Source organism: Poecilia reticulata, linkage group LG4 (assembly GCF_000633615.1).
Source record: "Poecilia reticulata strain Guanapo linkage group LG4, Guppy_female_1.0+MT, whole genome shotgun sequence".
NCBI classification, from domain to species: domain Eukaryota; kingdom Metazoa; phylum Chordata; class Actinopteri; order Cyprinodontiformes; family Poeciliidae; genus Poecilia; species Poecilia reticulata.
The window spans coordinates 18,551,507-18,565,684 of NC_024334.1; the positions used below are offsets into that span (position 1 = coordinate 18,551,507).

A 14,178-nucleotide genomic window follows, 5' to 3' on the forward strand; every position below is an offset into this window, starting at 1 on the left:
TTTTTTCTGTAAAAAGTAGACATTTTATTTATTTTTCTTTCCCTTTTTTATGCACTGTTTTGTAGTGGTCTGTCAGATCAAATCTGAATAAAATACACCCAAGTTTGCGGTTGTGGAATGGCAAAACGTGCGAAAGTTTCAGGGGTTTGTATGAAAACGTAATACCTACAGGTGACGCACGCGCACGGAGAAACATCCAATGGTCGAACAGGCTGAACGAAAAAGGTGGAAATCGAAATCGGGAACAAAAACCGGCCAATGAGAGGAGCCATAGGAAGCTATTTGAGAGGGAAAAAACCCGAAGCAAGAGGGTGTGTCGATGATGGCAGCGAAACAGCAACGGGGAGGAGATGATGAATTGATTGAGCAGATTTGAAAGTCCCAAATGGGAAGACAGCTGTGTCTTATTCAGGAATACGGAGCAGAGGCCAGAAAGGAATTAGCGGTCTGTAGCGTTTCCCATGCACGTGTTAATTAGACGTGTTTGTGTATCGAGAGCAGAAAGAGGCTCCTGTAACATACAGCAGAGCCGAGGGGTATGTTTCTGCAGATGTGAATTGTTACAGAATCGTCGGTAATCTACTTCAAATGACTCTCGTGTGGATTATGAGCGAAGCTGTTCCCCTGAGAGCCGCAGCGGGAGCCGACACCCTCGACACGGCTTCATTCGTCAGAGAGGGGAGCGAGAGTGACCCGCAAAACGGTCTGCTCGAGATAAAACCTGGTAAAGTTGGGGTTGTAACCTGCGTGTGTGTGTGTGTATGTGTTTGCTTGTGTTCATGTCATAAAAACGGATGTTACAGCGCAGCAAAAATACAAAAGCGCTACAAGTTGATCTGTTTAATCGCTGCGTTTAGCCTGAGACGTGGCTGAGCTGCGTTCAGGAGCCCGGCTCTCCTGCCATCGCCTGTTATCTCTGGCTCCGATAGTGAACAGCATTTATCTACTTCTGGCCAGTAACACCTAAGTGCTGGACACAGTTCCAAGTCCCTGTGGCGATAAGATTAAGTGGTAAATTAAGTCGAAACAAAAAGCTACCAAGAATGACAGACTCGTCGGTTCTGCCGACTTCAACGGGAATATCGGATTGTTCCCAGGCTTTGCATTACAGTGATGCACATCATTACTGTTGGCAGGCCAGCAATTGTTGACACAGAGCGGGATTTGGCTGATATCTAGAGCAACACATTTGAAAACAACAGTAACTTACAGCGCCTTGTTTTCACTTTACATCAGTTTTTTTTTAGTTTTTTTTTTATCGGGCATTAGGATTTTAGGCAATAAACGCCAAGTGGTGAATATTTGTAGCGAGGCCATTGCTTTCCTGTGGAGTTCTGCTGGATTCTCATCTCCCTTCACTTCTCCCTAGGCGACTTCTGCCAATTGAAGTGAATTCCTCTGGTAGAATTTCTACAGGCCCAATCAGCAGTTTACACTCCAGACCAGATGGTGGCGGTAATGCACACTTGGTGGTAAGTTTGCTTCAAAATGCTAATTATCTTCGTTTAATTATAAACAGTGCAGTACATATATTAAACAAACTTCCGTTGGTTTCAGAAATAGTTATTTGATCAATTTTATTGTGACTTTTATGATCACTATTATTATTATTATAACAATCATTCAACTTCATGTTATAACTGCATGGAGGCTCTTGTTTTTTGCAATTTAATATAGTTTTATTCATAAACGTAACTTGAGCAGCTGTTCAGTTTTAACTGGTGTTTTTCCCAACACTAAGTGCTTAATAAATATAATTAGAAAATAATTAGACTTTATTCCCCTTGTTAATCCACCATTTCTCTTTCATACATTGTATTCATTGTTAGCTTTCAGGGTCCTGTGATGGACTGGTGACCTGTCCAGGGTGAACCCCGCCTCCCATCTGATGGCTGCTGGAGATGGGCACCACCAGCCCCCCTCACCACCCTGCAAGGATCAGCATGTTCAGATCATGGATGGAAAGATTTTAAGATAGTTTGTCTCTCTTAAGTGCAAACTTAAAGGAGGTCCTATATCAGCACTCAGGTGATACATTTTACCTCCTTAAAAGTGCAGTACGTCACCTCTATTAAAAAAAGAAAAAGTTTTTAATATAGTCGTTAAGACCGTCTCCATGTTGTGACAGCGTGTTAGGAGGCAGATAATCTGTGAAAGAGAGAATCTCCTCCACTTCCTTTCGGAGAAATGCACCGCTCTTTATTCGTCCCGACCAAAAACAACCAATCAGAACCAAGAGGAGAGATGCTGTCAACCAGCCTCGTGCACTCGCTGCTACATAAATTAATGGCGGAGAAACAACTTGCCATTACAGGAAAACCGTTTATCCGCCATCATTGGTCTCCATGCTAACTAGCCTTAGCATTCATGACAGGCTGTGCTAGCTGCAGCTTAGCAGAGAGAAGTTGGAGGCGGGGTGAATAAGCAGCAACATGGAAGGGTGACTAAGACCTGCCTCCTGCCTCTGATTGGTTATTTCTAGTTGGCACTAGAAGGGGGAGGAGCTTATTTTTTTCACACATTGTTCATCTCATACCATACTGTCACGACAGTTTCCACAAATATGTAAAAAAAGAAAGTGTTTTTTTTTTATTGAAAACACTTTTCAATAAAGTGTTGTGCAACTACTGATTCTTGCATAAGAATCAGTTGCAGACATTAAATAAAAATGACATGACATGACATCATTATCTAGTTTGTTATGTAAGGCTGAAGCTATAAGTCAGTAAGCTGGGGATGGGGGCATTAAGGACACCTCGCTCGGAGTCAAAGTCCCGCCTCTCCCTTCCCGCTTGTCACAGCTGGGCTGCCAGCGTTGACGAACGACTGGAAAGTCTGGCTCGGCTCCGCACTGAACCCTCACCCTGTGACTTTACATTGCGTCGTCCTACGTGTAATTCTGGTGGATTACTGCAGCCTGTTGATAGCTCCTCCGTGTCCCCCGGTCACAGGCAGCAGCTAATGTGTTAACGGTCCCAGAGAAGTAGTGAATGTCCAACGGCATGGCCCGCTAATCAGCCCGGAGAGAAAGAGGCGAACGGGGCGACGCTATCTGAAACGTGCAGAGTGAGCAATTTCCCAGCCTTTACTTTTAACAAAGGAAACCAATTAACAGCCGGAGGGGGTGCTAATTCTCCTCATTACAGACGCCTGACAGCCGTGGTGGGGCGCCTCACAAAGGAGGAAATTATACTGGGGTTGAAGAAGAAAAGCAATAATTTTGACTCTGTTGCTATTTCTGAACTGTATTAAGTATTGGTAATTAACTTGAGTTTGGACTCTTCGTGGGGAGTGGTTGTGTCAAAGCAATAATTTTAAACTTTTATAGACTTTAATAATACAAAGCGGTGCTTTCTTTTTTTTTTTTTGAAGCTGTAGTATTGTTATTGTATTGTAATTGTGTACTTGATGAAAGCAATTCAAAATAAATTTCCTAGAGGGTTAGAAAAACACTAGGAATTGAGAGAGCCAAATAATAGGACTTATAGTGTTTCATCCTTATCCTTTATTATTTATTCTGGCATATACTTTTATTTATTTATTTATTTGTTCTTTGTTTGCTTATCTCCTCCTTTTTTTTCTTCCCTCCTTTCTCCACTTTTTTCCAAAATATGTGTGATGCTAGATTAATTAGAGAATAGAAAAACAATTGAAATGAGAAAATAGCTGCCAAGATCAAAAGAAAAAAAGCATATCCTAATTCACATATTAATCAGTTTCATTTTTGTTGTGACGCCAATTCACTATGCTCTGTGTTTTGTTTTGAATGTGCCCTTTTTAATGTTTACCTACATGTTTGTTAGTTTGGTTTGTTTGTTCTCCCTATTCGTTATTTGATTTCTATTGATGTTATTAATCTATAAAAAAAAAAGATGAAAAACACTAGTTCCATTTCCGTAACAAATGTGCACAAATCTTTGTCTCTATTCTGCTAATGTCAAAAAAACACACTCGCAATTGCCGTGTTTGCAGTAAAAGAATCAAATTAACATCAAATGTGAGTCACTAAAATAAAACAAGGCAGTGATGGTATGTATGTGGCGTTTTGGGGAAATTGTAGTCGGCGATTTTACAGAAGAGCACGTTCTGTTGAATCCATGAGCTGTTGCACATTGTATGAAAACGCACAAACCATCATCCTCCTACTACCACTTCCTGTTGTCGTCTTTGTCATTTTTGCCAGTAGTAACTTTGGGTTGTTGCAGATGACTCGTATGAAACGAAAAAGTGTTTCCACCGCAGTTTTGCTAAATACACCTATATTGAAACGGCCCAAAAAAACCCACCATTTTCTGACTGTGCCTTTATTCAGCCCGTCATTCTGATGAGGGATGGGGTGGACAGTAGGAAGGAACGTCTTCGTTTTAACCAGAAGTAACCTGCAGCGAAACTGGACTCAAAGTGACCTTAAAAATGGACAGGGTGTCCACCCCGTAGACAAAACACCGGGTTCACAAGAGATGTGCCTGATAACTGGAGTTTGTACTGTCCATTCTCTAGGAACAGCAGGAGGATTGTTGTGAAAATATGGCTCTGTGAGATAAGATGGCGCTCTGTGATTTAGAAGTCGTTTAACTATCGCAGGCAGAGGGAAGGCCTCTTAGACTCAACTTTGAATTGTTTTGTTGAACGAGCTAAAAGAGATAGCCAAAGATTCAGTAAAGAAATGAACACACTAATACATCTTTTTTTTTTTTTTATTGGTGTATTTCTATTGAATTTATAATTTCTGCAATTTTAAGTAAATAGAAATGCCGAAAAAAACAACTTAAGGATGCCAACAACCTGTTGGTTTAAAGTTACGTCAGAGATGGCTGTGGTTTTTTTTTTTGTTTTTGTTTTTTTGTTTATTGTAATTGGACCCAACCAAATTGTCAGCGTCTGCATGTCTCCTTCTCACAGACACTAATGAACTCGGAGTGAAAAGAAGTCTCCAGGGAACAATTGTCCAACCTTAGCAACGAGATAGTAAAGAGGAAGTTCAGAAGTGCTCTGGAACGCAGCCCTAAACCCAACTCTTGGTCTAACGCAGCATCTAACCACTTCCTGCTAAGACACACCCAATTGTTTGCTCAAGCTTAATGAGGACTGCAAGTGGCGAGAAGCTTTAAATAGTTTTGTGAGGACAGTCGAGTCAGAAACTGAGAGGCTAACTCTTTTCTTCTTCTGCTGACCCGACCTGTCTGGTTTCACCTTTCCTGCCTCGGTTCTCCGAGGCTTTTTTGGACTCCTGTCAAACTTCATAAGCCGGATCCAGAGTTATTTCCACGGGCCTCTCACAACCCATGCTCATCCATCACTGTGATCTCTATTATGGCGCGAACTTCCCGCTGCGGTCATGGACCGTGATAACTAGACAGCGTGGAAACAGATGTGCGCAAAGGTGACCCGAGCGCGTGCTGAAAATGAAAAAGGTGAGCAAACACCTTTGTTAATTATCCAGGTTTTTTTCGCGGAGGAAATCACTCATGAAGCCCAGGGTTCAAGGAGGGGAAGGCCGGCCGCTGGTCGCGATGAATTCTTGGCGTGTTGTTATTATTCCCAGCCCCCCAGGGTTTGACTTGTGGTGCTTACAGTGTTTAGTCACAGAGTGATGACCCTCGAGTCGTCTGTCATCTTCAAGTCGGCCACAGTCGCGCTTTAAGAGACCGCCTCACAGTGGCATATTGCTGCCTCACCTCTTCACCCTTCGGTTAATCCATCAGTTTACCCTGAGAGATCAGGACATCTTTAACTCAACGAGCATCGACTTTTCCTGATTGATGCTTCGCAGAGATCCAGGGGCTCTTGAGTGGAGCGGCCGCTCGCCTGCTCTGGCTGTTGAGGGGGCAGCGTTATGCGTTTTCTAGGCACTTAGTGAAATATTGCAGCGTAATCAAGTAACTACGTTTACTTCAGTTGTTGAATAATTTGAAATGCTATGTAAAATAAAATGCTATATACATTAAATATGACTTAAAAGAAATGTCTCTAAAAACTCCTGCTCTTTCTGAAACTCCGCCTCCAGGAAGTCATCACAACATGGCTCCTCTGTTAACTCTTTAAAAACATTTTTACCAGCGTTTCACTGAGAAGTAGCTCGTATAATGAGCTCAGCAGATGCTCAGTTCCACCAGGTGTTTGCTCATTTCTGCTGGCTAGTCTGAAGGAGCTGAGCGGTTGAGCGCTGCTCTGTGAGGCAGAAGCTTTGAGACTTCAGCTCAGACGAGGAGCTTCATCCTCGAAGGCGGAGCTATGTCCACCCAGGTGTTTCGCACAGCTGAATGGTTGCCATGAGAGATTAAAGGATTTCTCAAACACGCATGAAAGAATCAGGGAAACACTTCTGGTACATTTTTTGACGAGGGAACAACTTAACACGATGTAAAGCTCAAAAAAGTCAGTTTTATCTAATACTACCCGTTTAGTCCTCATTGTCTCCGGTTTGTTTTCACGGCCGTCATGGAGGGAAGTGTGATAAAGTTTCCTTTTCTTTACCCGTCTATGTTTAACCGTCGGGCTCCTCCTGCTTACGCGGGACTTCGGGCACCCAGGCGATTGTTTTACATGAGGTTACAGGAAGGTCAGACGTGGGATCGATGGGGAAACGGCTCTGCTGCTCTGAACTCTATTTCTGCCGAGCAGGATCCACTCAGAGGAGCCGGGATATCGGAAGCCCCAAATGGGAGGATCGTTAACATGGCTGGGGGAGGAGGAAGAGAGGGGACAAGAGGAAGAGGAGAAGGAAGTGAAATGAATAAGGGGGAAAAAAAAGAAAGAGAGCTGTTACTAGTGAAATTTGAATCAGACCGGTGGAAAAGGCTCTGAAGGGTTTTTTGTAAGATGTTGCTCAAGCTAAGCAGAATATTATCCTGCAGATCTGTTTCACAAGTCAAATTACAAAATACTGACTAGCCTGTCATTTAAGTAAAGGGATAGTTCATGATCTTTGACATGAAAATCTGCTAAAAAGTTGTAGGAAAGTGTATTTGTGTGGCACATTTCAGCAACAAGCCGGTTCAAAGTGCTTTACGTAATAAAATAAATAAATAAATCATACGATAACAAATTATGAAGCAACCAAAGTAAGTAAAATTGATTAAAGGACGCAGTGATTTTATTCAAAAGTTAAACATGTCAAGGTTTAAAGTTTAAAAGATAAAAATAAGCTAAAATTCTGAGTCAGAAAGATGGAGATTTCTCTCTAAATTTGACTTTAAGTTCCAGTATAGTTGCCATGTATATTAACTTTGGTGAAAGCAGAAGTAAAATTAAAAAATGTTTATTTCCACTTTCTGACCACCTGAACCTCATCAAATCCATCAAACGCTGAACTCTACATTGTCCAGTTGCAACAATGTTGCTCCGGTATTTGAAAGTACAAAATAAATATATTGTTACTCTGGTTACCCTGGTTACTTAACAGATTAATTATTAAATCCTCTGCGGTTTCTTTGAGCCTGGAACTTGACCACAGTTAAAGAAGACTCAACGTTATCTCCAACATTATTGAAGTTTTCAGAGGCAAGCAGAAGCAGCTACCAGAGACATTTTCTGTTTCAGTTACTTTTAATATGTTCATATCTTAAATAGTTAAATCCCAAAATATCTCCAGTGGTTTTTCCACCATAGTTTGAGAACCCAGGGAGTTTTAGTATAAACCCAGATTATTCTGAATGCGGAAGCTAATGACTAGTCCGGGAGGATTTAAGACCAAAGTGCTCTTGTCTTGCACCATCTTAAGCCTCCAGTTTCCAAAACGTCAAAAATAATCTTCCTGTTTGACACACGTACTGAAAATGGAACATGTGAACAACCGTCTTAAATCTACAAAAGCATCTCACATAAACAGTAAACATTTTAATTGCCTGAGGAAGGGAATTGAAAGAAGAGCTGGAAAACCTTCTGAGTTCTGAAAAAGCTTCGCCGTGCAATAATGTTCACAGCGTCTTATAGGAACCTCGGGGGGTTTTTTGCTTTAATGTTTCCTTTCCTCTCTGCTGCGTTGCAGAGGGGCGGATATTGCAGATTGGAAGCATACAGGGAGTTTAGAGCGTCTCACACCGATTATGAGCAGTGTGACATTCACACTTTGAAATGCTGAACCAAAACGACTTTAGCTTGAACAAAGCTCTGAAGTTTGGTTCTGGTTCTTTTGGATGTGAAGGAACAGAGCAGCCTCAGGGCGCTGGAGACCAAAGAAGAAGAAGAAACATCTCACCTATAGTTCACGTATGCGAGTCAGAAGCTTTTGACATTTTTGAAAATGTGCTTGTTTTTTTTTTTTTACTTCACTGCTTTGCTGTTAGAGCTCCAGCTGATGAGTAAAAGTATATATTTTTCATGCTTTACTTCAAACTGCAGCTTCACGTTTCTGCTGATATTCTTTGTATATCATCATTCCACCATTTAGCTATGATTTAGTTCTGGATGTAAACATTTCAGCAGCAGAAGTAGTTCTACAAAATATCGACAGTAATGTGCAGAAAACACACTTTCTAGAGTTTGTTAAAAGGACAGAATTAAGCAAAGTCAATGTCTTTGAGTTTTACATCATGTTATAATGTTATTCCCTCATGAAAAAACATTCCTGGAACGTTGCCTTGATTCTTTCACGCATGTTTGAGAAATCCTCTAATCTCCCGTAGCAACCATTCAGTTGTGCTAAACGTGTGAGTACTCCTAGCTCCGCCTTCGACGACGAAGCTCCTCCTTGGAACTTCTGCCTCACAAAATAGCCCTTCCCTGCAACTGTCCTGCCCAGTTCCTTCAGACTAGCGGCAGCAGTTAGCAAACACCTTGTGGATCTGCTGAGCTCATATACGAACTACTTCTCAGTGAAACAGGTGAAAATGTTGTACAAGAGTTAATAGAGGAACGATGTTATGACTTCCTGAAGTTTCAAAAAAGAGCAGGAGATTCTTAAACAGCCAGAGACCCGATTTCAAGGAGTTACATTTACAAGTCAAATTTCTTTTAAGTCATATTTGATATATGCAGCATAATTATAGCAACCGGAGGTAACATATTTACTTGATTGTGCTTTAAAATGGCACTATATGGCTGGAAAACACATAACACTGCTCCTTTAAAAAAAAACTAACTGAAAGCTATGCTCCTTTTTCCTTCCACCAATTAACTATTTGGTGTTGATCCATCGCATAAAATCCCATTAAAAATAAAAATAAAAAAAAAAGATTGAAGTTTGTGGTTGTGACAACATTTTAAAGACATTTTATACGACCTTTTCCCGTCTACTCTGTGCACAGCAAAACAGATCCTTCAGCAGTGCATCAGCCTTCTCTTTGGTTCCAAGTTCATCTGTTTGACTCCAGCCGTCACAGTGAGGAGCGGAGTTTCGGCTGACGCTGTGGGAATAAAGCCATCCGAGCGTTCGTCTTCATGCGATGCGTTGCGTTCGGCCTGCGCTCAAGAAAACATCAAATTACTGCAGATTGTTTTGGAGGCATTCGACTTCGGCGCGGCGGTTTGGCACAAGCAGGAAAGCCAATCCTGAGTGATGCATGTTTAGTGAGCTCTGACACGGCCCTTCCTTACTGAATAATCACATGTCTTTTGGGGGCAGGAAGATTGATGCTGCTCCCAGTGAACTCTAGGATATCCCCATCCTCAGTCGGGCAGCATTCTGGGGGTTTGTGGGAAACGGGGGGAGCGGGGAGTCGAGGGGGGGGGGAAACCACTTCCCCTGCTTGTTAAACAAGACCATTAAAAAGCATTATGCGCCGGTATCTGGAAAGGCTTTTTTGCGTGTCATTGCTTGCATCTGTTGGAGGGCGTCTCTGGGTTTCGCGTTTCTTTTGATTATTTTAAAATGCCGTAAATCTGCTCTCCGAGTGTTGCGGAGGTTAGTGGAAACAATGAGGCCAAAGAGAAAACGCGGCGGAGGAAAGCCACGACACGAGAAAACGCATGAAAGCATCCGACAAACCCCAGGCAACATCAGATATTGTGTTTTTTTTTTCTCGTTTTCGAAAAGTATAACTATAATCGAATTACACAGTTTATTGACAATAAATAGCCAGCACAAGCTCAGTGAAAGGATGAGGAATGGAGATCAGAACTGACGTTTCTCAGGGTGGCTTCAAAGTGCATCTTTCCCAACACGCTGCACATCCCGTGATCTGAGCCATCCAGAGCCATGTCATATACACAAAACCCAAATACTGATCACATGCTGGATTAGGAGGTTGAGAGAGATTTGGAGCTCATAACATCCTTCCTTCATGGGTCAGCAGCTTGACAGATCACTGGATCTGTGGGTCGGATATCTTTACAGTAATTATCAGGTAATCACATTAGCCTTTTTCCCCTGTCCAGACGTTTAAGGAACTCTATACTTTTGTTGTTATGGGACGTTGTCAATGGATCCAGGGTTGGTGTTTTTATGAGTGCTGCACCGATTAGTAATCCTGGACAGGTTCTGATCCTTGGTGTCTGTAAAGCAGTGACCTGCTGAGTCAAGTGTAACATAGAAACAACATTTTACTAATTTTACTAGAACTGCAAGCAGTTATGAACGGGTTCCAAGCCCTAACCAACCTGCGGCCCTCACTCCGCCCCTCTCTGTACACATCCCGCCAGCCTGGCGTTTCTATTGATCACATACTTACGAAATTTGACATTTCAAAAAATAAATTAGCTTTATGGAAACATGCAAATTTTGAAAACACTTGTCATTAAAAAGTTTGAGGTGGCTATCAAAGATGTCTTATCGCACAAAGCTGCAATGGAAACACTTTTTTCGCATCACATTAGTCACATGATCAACAACCGGATGTTGCCACCGGCACAAACCATGAAGAAGAAAGACGACAGGAAGTAGTAGGAGGACCATGGGGGTTTTTAATGACTTATCGCTTGAACAAACTTATTCACATGTGATTTTAATTGCGTTTCTTCTTTAATGGGAGTACAGCAATTGCGAAATTGTGTATTTTCGACATTAGCTGAATATTGACAAAGTTTTGCGTACATTTGTAATAGAGACAGAGGTAGTGCGGCTTTTAGCATGCAGACCGAGTTGGACGTTTTTGGGACAGTGCTTACCTTAGAGGTGTTCCCATTACACTGCATTTAGCTTCATGGGTGACAGTGAACAAGTAACTCCACCTTGTGGCCAAACCTTTTCTTGCACACTCTCCCCTCCCCAGTCATGAGTGGTCAGTAATTATTTTATACCAGGAGCAAAAGTGGATCCGATTCACATCAGATACAAACCAATAATTTAAAGCTTATTACACAAAGTTTGTGGGATACTATTATTATACTCCTAACGGACAATGGGATGTAGTATTATAGTGCAACATTATTAGAACACTTTCTTTTTAGCCGCAGATCAAATATAGTTTTTTTTTGTTGTTTTTTATTGGCAAGTTGACCATATGCTGATTAATAATCCCTTTTAAAGACAGATTTATATTTCCAGGATACCAGTTCTAAAAGCGTTGGAGAGCAACAAACAGGTCTGAGCTGACAGCAGCTTGTACAATGAGAATTAACAGAGACTTTGTAAATTTGTCAGAATACAGGGAGTCATCAGATTTCTTTGGATCAAAAACCACTGGCGCAGAAATACAAACTCGGTCCTTTACTTTTAGAAATGGAGGAGCAGTTGTTCCACTTGCTACATTATTCAGATTTCTGTCAATAGCTTAATTAGAAACTTAACTTGTAACTAAATCCCTTTCAAAATTAAAAAAAAAAAAAATGAGATCAGAGCTGTGGCGGAGCCAGAAAGCTTTCATAGAGGTGGCCAGGCTGGGACCGTTCCTCACGGCGGTGGCCAGCAACGGATCGTGCCAGAACCACAATATACATATTCTCAAAGTAATTTACTGAAGACTGCTAATATTTTCTTGAAGGCCTTGCTGTACTAATACATACAGGAGTAAATTAATGTTTTCACTGCTGCCACCACATGTTCATTGAGGGGAACTGCATGTTCCAGAGATGAGCTCTGCTTCTGAGTTACATCACCATGGGAACAATCACGTTGCAGGAGAGGAACCAATGAGTGGCTAGGGTCACTCCTGGCTCCGCCCCTGGATCAGAGCGTCTAAGAAACTTTACTTATCCATGACTTCCTGTTTCTGTAGTGTGTAAAGATGACATGACACCCATTTCTCTTAGTCACTCTTCAAAATAGGAAAGACAATCGGAAATTCTGTTTAGGTAAGGCCGATGTGTCAGGAAATAGCAAAAGCTTCACCTATATAAACTTGGCAATGGCTACATTCAGATCAATGAGTCAAAACGGCTCAAACTGGATGCAACGAGCAACGATTTTGAATTTCCGTCTTTACGAGAGCAAATTGTAATAGATGGAGCTGTATGCATGTAAAGCCACGGAGAGTTTATTCAGAATGCTGTTTGAGTCGCGTTGAAAAACGCAGAGAAGTGGACATGACATACGAAAAAATAACAAAACATCCTGCTGTTTACACTTTATTGGTGTTAGGAAACAATTAAAGTCACTCTAAAGTTGGTGCTGATGCAACTGTGGAAACTCTTCAAGAGTGCTCCATAACACAAACACTATGCCATGGAGTTTTTGGGGGTTTTTTCCACGCAGATGTTTATTTCAGAATTTCATTGCTGTCCCATTTTCTTTATCTGCCACAAAAGAAAAGAATAAAAGGAGTTTTTCCTAGAAAATTTCCGTGACACATTGTGGTCTCAAAAACCTGGCAGTGTGCAGCGGAGCTAACATTCTTGGACAACCTCCGTTTGGGCTCTACCCAACACAGCAGAGCCCCGGGACCAAGTTCAAGTCGCAGGTCTGGCACAGAGCAGGACAAAAAAGGGGGGTTAATGTGATTAAAGTTGCGCCTGGATAGAGATTTCCCCGTTAGAAGTCAGAAGAAGAAGGATTAGATTTGTCATATGCGCAGAGGAGCCCTTGCTGTGGTTGTCCTCACTTCGCTGCTCGGGAGGAATCCGTGAAGTGAGTGTCTGTGCTGTTAGGGATGTTCATCGGACAAAGTAATACGAGGGCAGCGTCAGCTGGAGAGGTACTGGGCTGACTGCCCAGAAATAACACCCTCGCACGCACGGATATTATAAAAACAAAAAAAGCTTGTAAGCCGTTGAACACAGACGGCGTGTTATGCACTTCCTAGCATCTTGAGGGCCATGAGGTATGCATGTTAACACATGATATTGTCTTGCATTGTTCCACCACCATTCCAGATCCAGGAGATGTCCCTCTTATTAGGTCAGCTGAAAGTGGAGAATTAGCACAATCCCCCCAGGCAGGGATTTATCCCACATCTCTTCCAATTAGCTCCGAGAGCTCCAGGAGATAATTGCAGTGTACTGGGAAGAGACAGTGGCTCCCATAACCTCTCTGCTGCTGCTGCCGCTGCTTCTTCATTCCTTCTTCTATTTAACGGTGACGTCTGCACTTCCTCATATAGAAAGACGGAAAAAAAAACCTTAAGGAACTTAGAGTGTAACTATAGGCTCAACATCTCATCTCTCATGATTAATCCAGCTCCGCAGCAAGCAAGCGAGCCCCCTCCACCTCTCCCCCCGAGCCTGGTTCGGCTAAGTACTTACATACGCTGCTAAGAGTTTGGAGTTGGGAGAAGTTTTTGCATGTGTTGTCATTTATAGCGCGATCATCTTTAATAACAGGGAGGGATTAGCGCCACTGGCTTTTGATCCTATAATCCATGCTCCTCAAAAATCCCAAATTCTATCGGCTTGCCTCTCTCCACCGGACCGGCTGATCTGCTGGGAAAGACAGAAATTGACCTCAAATGAGGTGCCGTCCTGTGAAATCCCCGACAGGTGACAGCCGTAATTCACGGCGCAGAGGAGAGCAGTTGGTCTGACGCGGCGGCCACGGGAGATGAGCCCGTTGGCTCACACAAGGGCCGTTGTCAAGGGAGATTAAAGGACCTCATAAATATGCCTTTCCATTTTTCGGTGCCATATATCACAGGGCTGCATTAATCATCACTACCCATCCATAGCATTGCGATTGCATGCGAGATGAAAGCTGAAGGACTTCATCTCTCCACCTGTACCATATGTGGCACTGCGGATCCATCACACATGTTTCACGTCAAACCTGGAAATAACAGCATGCATCACCGTCTTTGCTTCAGTGCAAGTATATTTGAAACCTCAAAATTTACAGAAATGTTTACTCTGCAGTTACCGATTTGGGAAGAC

General features: G+C 42.3%; 1 long non-coding RNA gene across 1 annotated transcript; it reads left to right on the top strand.

Annotated features, from left to right (window-relative positions):
- The first annotated feature begins 303 nt into the window (after window positions 1-303).
- Window positions 304-1,868, top strand: LOC103463869 (uncharacterized). The gene is made up of 3 exons (XR_533553.2): window positions 304-724; window positions 1,370-1,472; window positions 1,830-1,868. It is a non-coding gene; the product is annotated as an uncharacterized LOC103463869 (long non-coding RNA).
- The last annotated feature ends 12,310 nt before the right edge of the window (window positions 1,869-14,178 follow it).